Below are 17,732 nucleotides of genomic sequence, written 5' to 3' on the forward strand. Positions count from 1 at the left end.
ATACAATATAAACAGTTACACACACCATCACACCCACTCCAGTCAATATCCGTCACCGACTGTCCACTGGACCAGCCCTGCCAGTGGGGGACCGCAGCCGTACCCGCCAAATCCTCGCTCATCATAACGAGCGATAACCCTGTCCCATTAATGCGCACATCTCCTTCCGTGGTGGGTTCCACGAAGGGCGAAACTAGGGCGTGAAGCCACTCCCGCAAGTGACTCCACTCAGCCGAGAACGCATCTCGAGAACCAGAGACAAGAAATCACAACCATCAACAACAATCAATCAACAACCGTATACTCGCTGCTGCACAAACACAACCACAGCACAACAACAACGACACAGCGATCGACACACTAGACTATATACAGAAACTGAGTAGGCGAACCTACCTTTAAGCAACTGCAACCAATCCACGCCAACATATGACATATCCAGCAATCAAGCAAAGCCTATAAGTACAACACAATAATCTATTACTATCAAGCAAACCCTAATCGTAAAGACAAGGACACGGAAGATGATGACAACGTACCTACAAGGAGAAACCAGGCAAAAGACCGCTACCCGACTCAAGCTATGCTCTCCTAAGGCACAAGAACCTTCAAAAGGGCTTCCATGTAGGTCTTATGGTGAATGGAAGGGAAAGGGACGACTAGAGGATAGAAGGAATGAGGTGGAAATGATTTGCGGATTTAACAAAACGCGACTAAAAACCCTCGCTGAAAACCCGATACTCGATCGAGTACCACACAACTCGATCGAGTGACCCCCTACTCGATTGAGTAACCACGCTACTCGATCGAGTAGTCTCTACTCTATCGAGTACCACCCATAACTCGTAACCCAAGATAGCTTTGGCACGCACTTCTAAGAACTATTCCCGCTCCCAAGGTCAGTCAATGCTGGTCAAAGGGTCCCTAAAAGGGCGGGTATTACACGACCGCCGCCACTAGGGAAGCATATGAGGCTTACCATAAGGAGTCCGCCGCAATGAAAAATGTGTTGATCTTTGCGATGGAGGCGGATCTCCAAAGGAGAGCCTTTAAAATGGGCACCGTTAATGAAATCTACTCCAAGCTTGTGACAATGTTTTCACAAACTCCGCGGATCGTCCAATATGAGGCGGCCGAGGCATTCTTTGATCTCGACTTCAAAGAGGGCCAAAAGGTTAGCCCTCATGTGCTAAAATTAATGGAGCTAGTCGAGACCTTGAAGATTCAAAAAGTTGAAATCCCCAAAGAACTCATTGTAGATAGGATTCTACACTCCTTATCCAAGGTCAAAGCGTATGTTCAATTCCGGGTGAATTTTAAAATGCAAGACAAGGACGTGTCTCTTGAAGAGTTGCACACGTTACTTACTTGTGCAAGCCGAAAGAGACATGGGGTTAAATGTTAACCCACCTAAGGATGTGCTTAACATAAGCACCAAAAGCAAGAGGAAGTTCAAAAAGAATGGGAAGAAGAGTAAGAAGCAAGCTCCCACTTTCACCAAAGCTAGGACTTATGAAGCTAGCAATTCCAAAATCAAGAAGGGTCCTCTTGATAAATGCCATTATTGTAATGGTGTTGGACATTGAAAAAGAAATTGTTCCAAATACCTTGGTGATATTAAGGCTGGAAAGATTACTCCAGTAGGTAAATGACTATCCTTTCTTTTATGTTTCTAATTCAACTATGATATTGTGATACAAAGTTGTGATGATGTATCCCCTTTTTATTGTAAATAGGTCCTCCACCAAGCAAGGACAAGGGAAAAGCAAGCTTGAGAAACCATCGAGAAGCTAGGAATAGCTTCCATGAAGCTTCGCTTTTTATTGTCTTATTTTAATTATGTTTCGGAATTTAGAACCTTTTGATTTCTGTGTTCGACATGGAAATGTATTTTGGATAATGGTTGTATTTTGGATAATGGTGGCTTGGTTTGCAACCCAAGTCACCCGTTTTATCGTTTTTATCCTTGTTCTAAAATTCGTCTTTACATGCTTGCTCATAGAAACATATGATTATTCACTTAAAGTGATCTAATAGACAACTATAATGATGGGATTCATTATATGTCCACAAGCTTAAGGCTTGTGTATGATCATTTATAAAGTGATATTGAGTTAATGAACTCTCTTAAAGGAATGTCAATCACCAAGTACACTTACAAAATCTAAAACAATTAGTCAAACTATGAGATAGTTCTCCTTATACTTCAAAAATCATTATTTGTGTCTCATATGCTATCTTTGAATCTCTAGTGTATTTATTCTAAAGATAGAGTGGGAGAAAAATGAGGACACAACACCAATTTGTGTACTTGTGTAAATGAGATCTAAGCAAGGGAGAATGATTTGAATAAAGGTATATCTATTTATATAGTATACCCAATAGATGACATCTATGGTTTCGAATAGATCTACATGACAAAAGAGACCAAGTGAAGTAATCAAAAGAATATGTTCTCAAGATAACTACACGAGGAGACCAAAAGAAAGTTTTGGAATGAGAATGACTAATTTAAAGTCTTAACCATAAGTTATGACTAAGTTTATGAACAACTTTTGACAAATAGTTTCAATATTGATATTTACTTAAGAGCCTAAAATGAAACAAAGTTGCATCCTAGAAAATAAACGAGATTTATGACTAGAGGTTGCAAGGATTGATATACCGATATTCTCAATAGCTAAGTTAAGTATTAACCACGCAAAAGTCATTACTTAACCTCATTATGAAAATGAATTGGTTAAACCTCCTTCCGAAAAGGGTATTTTGAAGGACGTGTATTAGATATTATTCATATTTAAATAATGACAATGCTACGCATCATTATGATATGAATGAGTTAGAGATTAAAATCTCTTTCCATAAGGTTAAGATGAGACAACTTCAAAATAGGTATTTTGAAAGGATATGATGGGAACATATATGGTTTTATCTCAATAACTTAACAAAGAAATAAATTTCAATTCCTGAAATGTCTCAATTGAGTAGTCAATTGCGAATCATGTGGAATTAAGTGGGAGTTGGAAATTATCATGTAAAGACATGGAATTTAGTGGGAGCAATCATCTTGTAAAAGTTTATAACTTATTACTCATTGGGAATGACGAGCTAATACTATTCTTTCACAAAGAAGTATTTGAGTTTTCAATTCTGGATGAAAATGGACTATGATGAATCCAATCACATCATGAGATGTTGGATAGGTATTGAGACATACATATCGAATCAACCAGAAACGTAGGTTATTCATGTAAATGAAAATGGAATTGCCATTAGCAGTCATGGTCGTTCATTGAACCTAAGAATGATTGATCTCATGATTATTAGTTACTAATGTTTCCGCCATTAGAATAATCATGCAGATGTCCAATAATGAATCATCTGCATAAGAGCATGATGAATCATTGGCAAGCCATACAAGAAACGTCATGAGTTCTCGAGGAGAATCCGATGAGCGATTTCAGTGTTTGACAGAATACTCTGTTATGTGTCAAGAGGTTGCACATATTAAAATTCGAACAACACGTAGGGATTTATGAAAATCCTAAGCCTTTCAAGCTAAAAAGAGAAATAAAAGGTTTGGAAAAGTACTTAGTTGAACTTAGAAGTTAACCAAGTGCTTGCAGTCTAGTGGTAGACTTGGGTAACCTCAAAGCTTGCAAAGGCAAGAATTGCGAGGTCCCGTGTTCGAACCCACGGATGAGCAATGCATGCGGTTATCTCGGCGGCCCCATTTGGGGTGGTTTACATGGTCCAGGTGGTGACGCTGGAATGCCTGGCCCCGGGGGGAATAAACCTCTCGTCACCAAAAAAAAAAAAAAAAAAAAAAAAAAAAAAAAAAAAAAAAAAGTAAGAAGTTGCTGAAAACTAATATTTCCTAATATGCTAGGACTTGTGAGAAGTGCTAGGCTAATCATCTTGACAAATTGTTACAAGACTCTGCAAAACATTTACCTAATGCTTATGAGTGGGTGGAGGACTTGATCAGTCCAAGTTACATCATTCACTGCAAATTCATTGGTTATGTGATAATCGACAGGGAAGTTCTTTCAAGATAAAGGACCCAAACCAAGGTTGGGAACCTATATGTGTACTTGGTAAAGTTCATGCTATGAAAGATAACATGAACGTAAAGGAAAATGCGATTATAAGAAGTTTTGAACACATGGACACATGGTATGTTAAACTTCTATTGCAATCAACAAGTGTTTACACACTTACAATATGCATCACAAGGTTGTAATATGGTATTGACTACCCGAATGTGATGTCGACATTTGTCGTTTGAGTTATTATTAACTTACCTTATACTTTGTTACATCCAAACGGGTTGTAGAGATAGTTGAACCCCGTTAAAGTGAACACGGATTAGCATTGTATTCGCCCATAGTTACTTACATGAGGTGACGTCTCGAAGTGACTAGAATGTGATGCGATTGATGGCAAGTTAAAGTGTCATAGAGTCATATGAGAGACTAGTCGATCACATAGGCAGACTGTTAGGAACACTTTGTCAGGCCTTATGACCGCTTATAGAGTTCTGGCAAATTTATATAGCCTGGTCGTAGCGAGAGCTACTATAGTATTCTAATGAGTCGATTCTTTTGACTAAAGACATTTCGCCTAAGATGGCACAGTTTCAGATTAACTTTGATTTGTGTTACTACGACCTTCGTAAATGGGGTCAAATGGGCATATTTTGGGTTATGATGGCTGTGGCTAGTCGAAGGGAATGAGCGCGATAGGAATTGTCCACCACTAGTCAGGGTTATAACAATATCTCAGGGCCACTCGAGGAGTAATGAACTGGAAATGCGTGGCCACGCTCGGAAGATATCTATGGTAGATAATTCCGGTCAATCAATTATTCTCCATATCGAGGAAACCACTCTCGATATGATCACTTGTAAGTATGACCTGAAAGACACCTTGCATTGAGTGGGAGATAGTAATAGGACAAGAGAATTGGTGATGCACACTTGTCGAGGACAAGTGGGAGATTGTTGGAATATGTTTCCTCCGACAATAATGTGATCACAACTGTTGATCATGATGATCATATGTTTAAGTCTCATTTTAAAAAATACAATTGGGAAGTAATATTTTACTGTCAACTGGTCCACACATATCGGTAATGATTGGCTGACTAGAGTTTGACATTACTGTCGTACGACGGTGGTGACCAGTTGATCCCCTTAGGTTATACCTATAGGGTAGCACTCTTAATTGATCATTTAATTGATCGTATAACGATACGGGTCAATTAAATTACTTAAAATTGACGGACGATTTTGGAAGTAATATTTACGTGTCTCATTGAAATTTGATTAAATAAGATACGGTCTAAATAATTGAATTGTTTTATTACTTAGATGAAATTATTGTTTAAGGAAACAATTGCATTTGAATGAATAAATTATTATAAATACAAGATGTTGTGATTTATAATTGGTAATTTTTTTGGTACAAGTAAATATGAATTACTAAGTCAATTTTGTATATGACGTATTTTTATTAATACGTTGATTTTTAATATGTTCAAAATACATAACAATTTTACGTGACATGTGACATGTGACATGTGACAAATTAACAAATTGACAAAGATAAAATGGAACCCATTTTACCTTCATATGTGCCGAAAATTAGGAGGAAATACTAGGCATATTTGTGTTAATAATGTTTAAGTGGAAGGCATAATCATAAGCCCTAACTTATAGCCTTACATGCCTACTTTTATAGGTAAGAGAAAATGCCATGCATTGGCCATACCCAACCCCTCCTACCCGGTTTTCCTTGTCAAAAGGCCAAGGGTCTTTTGCTCATTTTATCATCTAATTCACTACATGCAAAACTTGTGAATTATTATTCATTCTACACATCTAAAATAAGAATTTTAGAGAGATAAAAAGCTTTCCTTCTTCTCCTTCTCTCAACCGAATTAGAGAGCACAAAATAAAGTTTTTTTTGGTCAATTTATACAAAAATTAATATTGTTCTAGTAATAATAATATTAATTTTATTAAGTTGTTATCTTGGGTATAAAACCTTGGGAGGGATTCTCTACTTGAATCATTGTTCATCCACTTAAGTAAGCTCAAGAACAAGTGAGTAGGTGAATTCACTTGTGCCCATATAAACCGAAATATCAATGTGAGATGATGATTTCTTCTTTAATTATATTATTGTTTGCATGCATAAGATCATCTTTTAATTTTATGACTAAATTAAAATTACAACATTATGAATATGTTGAGTAAAGAGACATAGATTTCTAACATCCCCTATGACCCCATGACACCCTAGTGCTGTTTATCAATTGTTTACATCTCATTTTAATCATCTTGCTTGTTTACTTTTATTGCTATTTAGTTTAGTGATCTTCTTATCCCAACCCAAATCGTTACACCCCTAAGACACCGCTATTTGCAATCGAAAATCCTACATCAATACCCGTCCCTTGGGATCCGACCTTTACTTGCCTCTTTACTAATAGTAGAGTTTTTTGTGAAGTTATAAATATTGTTTTGGTCTAGGTGCTCCTAACGACAAGTAACCGAAAATTCAGCTCCAAGTGAGTCCGACCAAAAATGGTGCCGTTGCCGGGGACGGTGTTAACTTGATTTGATTTTCATAGATTGTTATTAGTTGTGTCTTTCTTTGCCTTGGGGAAGTAAAAATCCTCAAGGTTTGTTCTAATTGTTTTCAAGTTGTTTGATATTTTGCATGTCTAGAAGATCACAAGGTAACTTTTACCAATTGATCACGAAATTGAAAGGACTTTGACAACCAATAGAAGACTTGCTAGAGGTACTTTGAGAGGTATTGGTGAGGTTGTAGATATTCAACCAAATACTATTGAGTTCACCAACCCTTTTGCAAGAGAAGGTGAGGAGAACCCAACACCCAATCAATCACAAAATCAACCCATAATGCCTAAATTTTCATCACATTCCGTACCAACCAAGGAGAACCTACCTAATGGTACTCCCACACCACAACACTTCACCGGAAATTTCATTGCTAAATACACATTTATCCAATTAGTCGAAAGAAGCCAATTTGGGGGAATGCCTAGTGAAGACCCTCACTCCCACATAGAGACTTTTTGTGACTATTGTGATGCGATTTCACAAATCGGTGTGACTCAACACCAAATTCGATGGGTCTTATTTCCTTTTTCTCTAATCGGCACCGCAAAACAATGGTTGAAAAGCCTTGATAAGGCTACTCTTGGAATTGACTCTTGGAAGAAGTTGGCTCTAGCTTTCTATAAAAAATTCTACTCTCCGGAAAAGACTAACATGCTAAGAGCTCAAATTACGGGTTTTAAGCAAAGGGATGAAGAATCTTTGTATGAAGCTTGGGAGCGGTTCAAAGGAATTTGTCGCTCATGTCCTCATCATGGACTTAGCGTGTGGTTCCTGGTACAACAATTTTGGAATGGTCTTTATGAAGACTTAAGAACCATTATCAACATGGGATCAAATGGTATGTTCACCGAAGTTGACGATAATCAAACTTGGAACAAGATTGAAGAAATGGCGGTCCATAATTCACAATATAGTAGACCTCGCAAGGCTACTAGAGGAGGAAAGCATGAAGTGGACTCTAATACTCAATTGGGTGCTCAACTTAGTGCTCATATTGATACCATTAACTTGAAGTTTGAAAAGGCTATGGCTAAACTTGAAGAAGCCTCAAAATCACCAAAGCATCATGTTAATGCCATGGTAGCATCTTCATCAATCCCAAGTGGGATATGTGAGAATTGTGGAACTTTGGGACATGACCAAAGTGAATGTAGGGGAACAAATGAACAAGTGAATGCTTTTAAGTATACAAGAGTGGTACCCCTTATTCCAACTATTACAATGAAAACACCAAATTCCACCCAAATCTCTCATACAAAAGCCAAAATGTTCAAAACCCTCAACAAACATACACCCCACCTCCCATGAGAAACCAAAATCAAAGACCCTTTTTCAACCAAAACCAAGGTTACCAAAATCAAACTCCATACAATCAACAAAATGACCAAGGTTTTGATGTTCAAAAAGCGGTCCTCGAAATGCAAAAGACTCAACAAGAATTTTTCACTCAAATGCAAAAAGATAGCCAAGCAAAGGACATCACCATCAACACCATCCTAGCCCACACAAAAATGTTGGAAACCCAATTGACTCAACTAGCATCCTCAAACTCTCAAAGACAAAAGGGGCAATTACCACCTCAAAGTAATCCCCCAAGACATGAAATGGTTAGTGCCATTCACTTGAGGAGTGGTACGAGATATGAAGGACCAAAGAAGCAAGTTGAGGTTGAAGTTGTGGAAGCTAGTGACAAAGAAAAAGTTGTGCAAAACTCTAAGGAAGATGAACCAACAAAAGAAGAAATTTCAAATAAAAGTCAAGAAAAGTCCAAGGAGAAGGAGCCCATTGTGATTAGACTTCCATTCCCAAGTCGTCAAGCTAAGCCTAAGTTTGATGACCAACTTGGAAAATTCATGGAAATTGTGAAGAATTTGGAAGTCTCGATTCCTTTTGCGGAATTAATCAATCACGTGCTGGCCTATGCAAAGTACATGAAGGACATCCTTACGAAAAAGAAGTCGATCCAGAAGCTTGAAACTATCGCCTTCACTAAGGTGAGTAGTTCCATCCTTCAAGGGAGTTCACCTCCGAAACTAAAAGATCCGGGAAGCTTCTCAATACCGTGTACCATTGGCGACACCACGATCAATAAGGCTTTGTGTGATCTAGGAGCAAGCGTGAGTACTATGCCGTATTCGGTTAGTAAAAGGCTAGGGATGGGAGAGCTTAAATGTACCAACATAACACTCCAAATGGCCGATAGATCGACGAAGACACCATTAGGGATATGGGAAGATGTTCCCATGAGAATCGGCAAATTCTTCATCCCGGTGGACTTTGTCATTGTTGATATGGAAGAAGACTCCATTATTCCGATCATCCTCGGTAGACCTTTCTTACACATCGCGGGTGCGGTGATTGATGTGAAGCACGAAGAGCTTACTCTAGAAGTGGGAGACGAGACCATAACTTTCAATCTTGACAAGACCATGAGAGCTCCCCGTTTGCATGAACCATGCTTCATGTTTGATCACTATAGCCGAAAGGATGATAGGAAGAAGTCGGAATTTCAATGGAAAAAGAAAGTTGATGATGCTCCATTCAAAGTGCAAGAGAATAGCAACAAAGAGAACTTGGAAAGCTCACCCATGACAAGTGAAGAAGATGGCCTCATTGGCCAAAACAAGAAAGAAGGAGAGTTGTCTCTATCAACTCAAGAAATTTTCAATAATCAAGTAGACGAAGTTTGCGGTCTTTGGGATAATGAGTTCGAAGCGATATTCAATCCCTACATTGGTAATGCTATGAACCAAGACCATCACGGAGAACAACATGTGCAAAGATCTATTGAGGATCTTTATCATAAGAATGAACAAGCTTTCGACTACTTCTTCAAGGTGTTGAGTAACATCAACAATACCTTGAACATGCCCCCTTGACATCTCACATTGGATGAGAGTTTGGTGGAGTCCTCCCTAAACCACCATTTGTAAATATTCTAATTTCCTAACTTGCATTTCAATTTTTACATTGCATTCTTTGTCATTTTTGGATTTATATTTTTGTGCCTTGATCGAGATATTCATCATTTTTGAGAGAAGTGAGGGAGGTACTTATGATTTTATTGATGTGTAGTGCTTTGACTTAGTGTGGGGATAACAATTGCCTAGGCTATTCATGCCTTTGTAGTGCCCCCACAATGAAGAACACGAGAATTGAAGAATGAAAATGTTACGGGTTATGCAATACCCACGGATGGACCATAATCCGTGTGGACAAGGAGGAATCCGAGCGGCCAAAAAGAGAATCCGCTCGTCCTGGGGAATCCGAGCGTCCAATGTCACCAGACGCTCGTCTGGCAGAGCTATAGAATTCAAAAATTGGTCTGTCATAGAATCCGAGCGTCCCAATTGAGATTCCGCTCGTCTGATTCTGGACGCTCGTCTTACCAAGAAGACGCTCGTCTTTTTGTTGATGAAATTTAAAAAATCACCCTGTAATAGAATCCGAGCGTCCGTCCAGGAAGACGCTTGTCCCAAATTGAAGAATCCGCTCGTCTTTGCTGAAAGACGCTCGTCCTGTGGCGTCATTTCCTGAGGCAAAACGCAAAGAATCCGAGTGTCCTAGCCCTTGGTCCGCTCGTCCCCTGCTGCTATTTCAAACATAACGGGTCTTTTTGACCCCCCTTCCCTCATTCATTTTCATTTCTTCTACATTCAAACACTACCCAAAACCCAAAAACCCCAAAAACCCACATCCTCTACATCAACAAAACCAAATTTCCTCATCCAAACTCAACAAAATAAAATCCAAACTTCCTCACAACAAAAATTAATCACTCCTTTTGCAACAACAATTGATTCAAACACCAAAATCTTCAACTTTTGAGTCGATTTTTTAGATACAAAGCAACATTATTTCATCTTAAATCGATTTGGGCATAACTAAAAATTGAAGATTTCAATCTTTCTTCGGTGTAATCAAGAATGGCAAGAACTAAAGGAGGTAACAAGGCACCCCCAAAGAAGACACTTTCAAAAAGGCACCAAACTCTTCAAGCAAAACAATTGTCAAAGGCATTGGTAGTCCATGAGGCAAGGTTGGAGGTTCAACAAGGTCCCCCTATGGAAGCTACAACATCAACAACTCCGGTCATTGAGCAATTATCCAATTATCCGGAGGTAATTTTCACTTCCGACTCTCATAGGGATAAATTTGTTCTCTTTGCTAAGAAGACCATTATGCCTACAAAATTTATTTTTGAAGATGCCTTGAAAAAGTTGGGTGTTCTTGAGCAAACCAAAACCTTCTTTGAAGCTATAGGATTGGGTAAATTGTTTACCATGAAACAATTGACATACCCTTCCCTCACCTTGGAATTTTTGAGTTCCTTGAAGGTCACAAGGGTGGAGACTAGAACCCACATCGAGTTTCGTCATGCAAATGTTGATAGACACTTCACTTATGGCGAATTGAGTGAGATTTTAGGCGTTAGCGATACCCCGAAATATACAAAGCTCCCCGATAAGTATGACCCCGCTCCTCTTGGGAGGTAATTTCCGGAAAGAAATTTGTGCGCTTTCATGATTGTCGTGCTCTATTAGTCCACCATCCGGGCATTAGAGTGTGGCATAAGGTCATTGGGAATACTTTGATAGCAAGAAATGGCACTAATCATCTTACCAAGCTCGATTGTGTTCTTCTTGAGTCGGCCTTGAACATAGGAAGGGAATATACTAAGCCATATAATGCTCTAAGGCTTTTGGTTGAACGATGGCTTAATGTCGATTGTGGTAAAGAAGACACCGCTTTTATTGTAAGTGGAGGACTAGTTACCCATTTGGCCAAGCACTTTAACCCAAATTTCAACAAAGACAACACTTATATGGCGGTTAAAGGAGGTCATCTCATTGATATGGACACCATGATTCACAAGTTTAAGTGGGTCAAGCATGATTCTCTTGACACCAAATATGGGTGGTTAACCAATGAAGCTAGATCCTTCACTTTGCCTTCAAAGATTTGCCGATTGAGTGTTCACCGACCAAACTACCTTCTTCCACTCTCCGAGGAGACCGAGTATATTATTCAACAACAAAGAGGCGAGATTGATGAGCCCTCCTCCTCCATTGTCACACCACCCTACCCATTTGAGTATCACGAGTTCAAACCCAAGGATGTCGAGGTAGGAAATGATTACATGACTCTACTCATTAGGGAAATGCACAAGCAAGCTTACAATGATAGAGTGGATGCTTACAAGGCCCAATATCCGCCCCTCCTACATCTAGCTAGGCAAGGACTTCTTGACCCATCATGTCCTTTGCCTAGTTGCGCGGATAGGGAAGTTTTATTTCCTAGCACCTCTAGTGGTGGAAGACCAGGTGGAGAGAAGATTGTTGATGAGGGTGTTGATAAAGAAGGTGAAGAAGAAGAGGTTCAAGAGAATGTTCAAGAAGGAGAATCTCAAGAAGAGGAAGAATAAAGTGAGAAAGAGCAAGGAAGTGAAAGTGGGAGTGGAGATGATTCCACATCTATGGAGGAAGATGATGATAATGATGATATGATGGAGGATTAGCAAAGTTTGGAGGCTCCTACACTCTTTCACCCCTCTTATGGTTTGTCTACTTCTTTTGTTTTCTATATTTTATTTTGATCATTTGTTTGTGGAGTCCTAGCAATATGGAGGACTAACACCTTGGTTCCATTGAGGTGTTCTTTTCTTGTTCCCGACTTGTAAAATCCAAAATGACAATTTGTAGTTTCATGCATTGCATTCCTTGTGCATGAAATACCCCGAAATTCAAGACATTAGAAATAGTGTCTATTTTGGTTTGGGGAAGTCCATGCATATGCATCGGGAGCTAATTTAAATTATGCTCTCCGCCATAACAAAAACCCATGCATCATGTAGTGTAGCTTAGTATAGTATGCAGTTAGTTTAGAAATCATGCATCATGCTTGCATAATTTCCTATCGTATTGGCCATTGAGGACAATGCCCATAATTGTGTGGGGATGGGAAATTCTAACTTGACTTTTATTCAAATCCAAAAAAATTGAAAAATTGAAAAAAAAAATCAAAAACATGTTCATTTCCTTTTTAGTGTAGTCTTGTATATATTGTGTTTGTTCATCCTTGTTCACATTGATTGACTACGCCATATCCGAGACATGTGGATATTGATCTCCTTTTTCCTCTCTATGTTAATGACTATGTGGCTTTATTTTGATTGATGCGGTAAAAACAATGTGAATTTAGGATTGCATTTAGATTATTTGGCATACTAGTTGGTAGAATCATATGCATTAGGATGTATAAATGTTAGTTGCATCATGGCATGTAGTTTGCATGTTAGAAAAATTTTGTGAAACCGTCTACTTGGGAAGCTTGACAAGTGTATATAAGGCCCTAGTAGATGCTTTTTCTTCTTAAGACTTTGCTTGTTAGAATACTAGTAAAACACCCTAGGATGTGTCATGCTAGTATCCTTTGACCCATGGATTAAGGCCTAGTCAAGAGTACCTTGTGGTGTGATAACTCCTTGGCTACCGTTTATTCCAAGGTAACCCTTGAAACCATGCAACCATCATTCATCCATGTTCTACCATATTTTTGTCATCAAAAAGAGAATGGGCACAAAAAGAAATTATTCAAATTTGAGTTCAAGAAATGAAAAGAAAAGAAAAGAAAAACTTTGCAATTGCATCAAAAGAAAAGAGGAGTAGCAAAAATAGACTCCTAAAGCTTCAAATATAAGGCACCCTCGTTACTAATTGGGGTGACTTTGAAAATGTTCAAAAGAAAATGCAAAAGTTGAAAGTTGTCAAGAATTGAAATGCCAAAAATCAAAAGAAATGGCAAAAAGAAAGTGTTCTCAAATGTTATATGCCACAAGAAATTGGGGAGGAAAACAACAATAAAAGCAAACTCCCAAATGAAACTCAAATTCTATCGATCCCTTTATCCATCGTATCCATTTTTGTGCATGGTAGAGAGGGGACGACCCTTCTTCTTGTTTAGGCAAGAGGGGGAATTCCGCGATCCTTCAGTGTTTCTAACACCATAGGGAGTCTATTCTTGACAAAAGCATTTAACGATTGAGGACAAAGGTACCCTAGCTTGACACAACTTGGAGGTGATTTATTGGTATCCTTCTAGGCTTAGTAGTTTGAAGAAATTGCATTTATGAAGGAGTGTGTACCCTTGAATTGCTTCCCTTGTAGATAATTTCCGCCACTTAGATGAGGAAAGGGGCTATTCTTTTGTAGATGCGTCCATTACTTGATTTTGTGTGCTTTAATGTTTGGATGTGTTGCCATTTTGGCAAGACCCACCTTGCCTTGCAAGAAGGCATCCTACCTCATGGTTGTCTTGTTGTGAGTTGAAGGGGCGGAGTGAGACCCGCTAATTGTCTCATGTCGGCTATATTAGTAGGATAGTTTAAATAAGGGTCCTAGTATTGTCACCTCTTTACTCGGGACGAGCAAAGGTTCAGTTTGGGAATATTTGATGTGACCATTATTTGAGCATATTTAGTCCCCGAATTAGCCTCGTTCCTATGCTTTTTAGTGCATATTTGGGTCATTTACTATCTTTAGTCCTTTGTTTTGCATATTCTTTGAGGTTTTGTTTCCTTGGTAGGAGAGGAGTGCAAACCTTGCATTTTCATGGAAAAATAGAGCTAAATTGATCAAATCTAATGACCAAGCATCAAAGAGAAGACAAGACTAGAAGGCCTTTGTACATATTATAGTAGATGGGCAATGATGAAGAAATCCTTGCATCCCCGACTAAATCCCGGAGGATTATTGGAAGAAGAGAGGAAGAAAAGAAGGCTGGAACCCAATCCGCTCGTCCAATCAGGTAAGATGCCCGTCCAACACTTCAAAAATCCGAGCGTCTTTGCCAAAGGGACACCCGTCCAACCACGCCCCAATCCGCTCGTCCAGCCATCAATCCGCTCGTCCAGCCACCCCAGAATCCGCCCGTCCCGACCCCTTGGACGCTCGGATTCTCTTACAGGCCTATACGTCATCTTCTCCCCTCCATGAAAGATACGCATATTTATGAAAGACCGGCAAAAAGGAGTCTCGCATCTTTTCTGAGAGGAGCGGTTCCTCAAGGACTTAATCGTCATTTAAGGCCTTAGTAAACCCTAATTTGTGTACCTAATCCACACTATAAATACCCCATTAGTCTAATTAGATTAATCATGTTCTTCTTATCAATCTTTAGTGTAGTTTATATCATTCCAATCTCTTCTTAATCTTGTAATCAACTTCTAATCAAATATTAATACAAATCTCATTTCCTTAATTTCTCTTTTGTTCATCTTTTATTTTGGGTAATTGAAGATTATTTGGGTTATTGTTGGGAGATTGACAACCTTCCAATCATTCATCAAGTACTTCTATTATTCTTTGCTTTATTTTGGAATCATTAGTAGGTATAATTCTCTTAATCTCTTTTTAATTATTGTTAATATTTCTTACTTGTTCATCATGTTTTGCTTTGTTAATGTGATTGACAACCTTGTTAACATGTTAAACTTGATAATGAGTGAGTAGTTTCCTTAACTAGGGTTAATGGGTAATTAGGGGAAACCAACATGGGGGATGATTCATGCTTAATTTAATATGTTTTCATAGTTTATTTGCTTGCTTGTTGTGATCTCAACTTATGCACATGTTATGTTTGATGAAATACGAGCCTATGAATCCTTACATTTTTTACCCATCACTTACCTTTTCAATGAGACTTGTAAGACATAAACCAACTCGAGTCTCATTAGAACATGCATATAGTTGAGTAAGGAGGATTAAGTCGACTTGTAGGTGTTGTACAATCTAATCGATTCGGCTCCGGGACCCAAACCTTCCTAGAATTGTAAGATATAAACCAACTCAATCCATCACAACAATAATTGCTTGCTTATAATTTGAGAATATGTTTGTATGATCAATTCCCATGAATCCCCTATGACCCCATGACATCCTAGTGCTTTTTATCAATTGTTTACATCTCATTTTAATCATCTTGCTTGTTTACTTTTATTGCTATTTAGTTTAGTGATCTTCTTATCTCAACCCAAATCGTGACACCCCAAAGACACCGCTACTTGCAATCGAAAATCCTACATCAATACCCGTCCCTTGGGATCCGACCTTTACTTGCCTCTTTACTAATAGTAGAGTTGTTTGTGACGTTATAAGTATTGTTTTGGTCTAGGTGCTCCTAACGACAAGTAACTGAAAATTAAGCTCCAAGTGAGTTCGACCAATTATTCTAGTTTACTAATATTTAAGTTTGTCTTAAAGATAACAATTTTATGGGGGTTTGATTGTTTGATTTCTAAACTAATTGCAAGGTAAATAAGATGATATCAATAATAATAATAAAGAGTCTAGGGATCGGGTTCACTAGGTAGTCATCCAAGGGTAAGATTTAATTCCCTGATTGAGCAATTTATATTGTTGAAAGTCATCTGATCGGTCGATTCTAATATGTCTTTTTAGATCTAAACTTAACATGAAATCGCTATCATTAAGTCGGTCTAATTCAATTATCGTGGCCTGTACTAGTCTTAACCCGGTCGATAAAAATCCTAGTTTATGCAAGAATAATTAATCAATTTTGATCAGTAATTAACTAACTAGATGTAAGACAATAATTAAACAACAATCAAAAGCAATTTAACAATCAATTCATAAGTTAACCCTTTTCTAACAACCTAGATCCCCTTTCACCCTAGATTAAAGGCTTAGCTACTCATACTAAGAAGAACAACAATAACAATAATAAGAAACATGATGACCAATAATAAAAGATGAATAGCGATTGAATAATAATTATTGAAAAAAGATTAGAAACATTACCGTAATAATAATGAAGAACAAGCTTAGATCCGGAAGTAAGAACAATAAACTAAACTTAACTAATTGTTTTAGAGAATTTTCTAGGGTAGCTATACGAAACTATGTAAAATAAGACGTAAATAAACTTAGGGTATGAATTAGGTATTTATAGTAAAACATAACCGACTTAAGGAAATTGCGGAAATCTCTGGAAACTAATGGTTCCTCGATCGAGCCTATGTGCACTTGATCGAGGCACCAATTATCAGAAACCCTAACTCTCGACATTGCATATTTTAATCAGTTGAGCTGGTTCATCGATCGATCCTCTCTTCACTCGATCGAGTATGAAGGTTCCTTGATCGAACCTCATTGAACTCGATCGAGGCACCTGGTCCTGTCCACTTTCTTCGTGTTGTCTTGTTATTTCTCTTCCTTTATTCTTCTAGATTCCCGTGCCATGCTCCGTGTATTCCTCCATGTGTGATCCGCGATGCCTATTTCATTCCTTTGCTCCTCAAATGCATCATTCCTGCATTAAACATCAAATAGCAGAAGTATCGACATTCTAACATAAAAGGCATGTAAATAATATAATTTAGCACGAAACCGTATTAAAATTAATTAAGGGGAGGCATACATATGCATATAAATATGACTCATCAGTTGTCACAAACTATTTCTGAGAGGATGCCATAACGACATGTGATGTTCCTTTTGATAAATGAAATGACATCCTTCTCTTTGACTTGCCTGTATGAATCAACTTCTATCCACTTGGAAAAGTAGTCAGTCATAGCAAACATATAAACTTTCTGCCCAGGGGCTTGTGGTAACTTGCCTACAATGTCCATCCCTCACTTCATGAATGGCCAGGGGGCTGAGATGGAATGTAGACGGCTGGTGAATGAACAGAGAGTGAAGCTGGCATGCCTCACATTTTGAGTTGTACGCCAGGGAATCGGCCCTCAGGGTTGGCCATAAATAGCGTGTCCTTAGGACTTTGCTTGCAAGGTCCTGCCTCCTTTGTGATTTCCACAGTGTCCGTCATGTATGTCCTCAATGACTTGTTTGGCCCCGTGTGGTTCCAGGCATCGCAGGTAAGGTCTAGCCTGAGACTTCTTCAACAACATGTTATTGATGATAGTATAAGTGGAAGCTTTAATCTTAAGGGCTCTTGCTTCATGCCTGTCCTGGGGTAATATCCCCTACAGGAAGCAATCATAGTATGGTTTGCTCCAAGAATTTGTGTCCTCAATGATGGGACAAGTCTGATCAGGCC

General features: G+C 38.5%; 1 non-coding gene across 1 annotated transcript; it reads right to left on the bottom strand.

Annotated features, from left to right (window-relative positions):
• Positions 1-7,304: 7,304 nt before the first annotated feature.
• LOC141625823 (small nucleolar RNA R71) lies at positions 7,305-7,411 on the bottom strand. Its single transcript, XR_012535574.1, has one exon. It is a non-coding gene; the product is annotated as a small nucleolar RNA R71 (small nucleolar RNA).
• Between the last annotated feature and the right edge of the window lie 10,321 nt (positions 7,412-17,732).

This window comes from Silene latifolia, chromosome X, assembly GCF_048544455.1.
Source record: "Silene latifolia isolate original U9 population chromosome X, ASM4854445v1, whole genome shotgun sequence".
In the NCBI taxonomy this organism is placed as follows: domain Eukaryota; kingdom Viridiplantae; phylum Streptophyta; class Magnoliopsida; order Caryophyllales; family Caryophyllaceae; genus Silene; species Silene latifolia.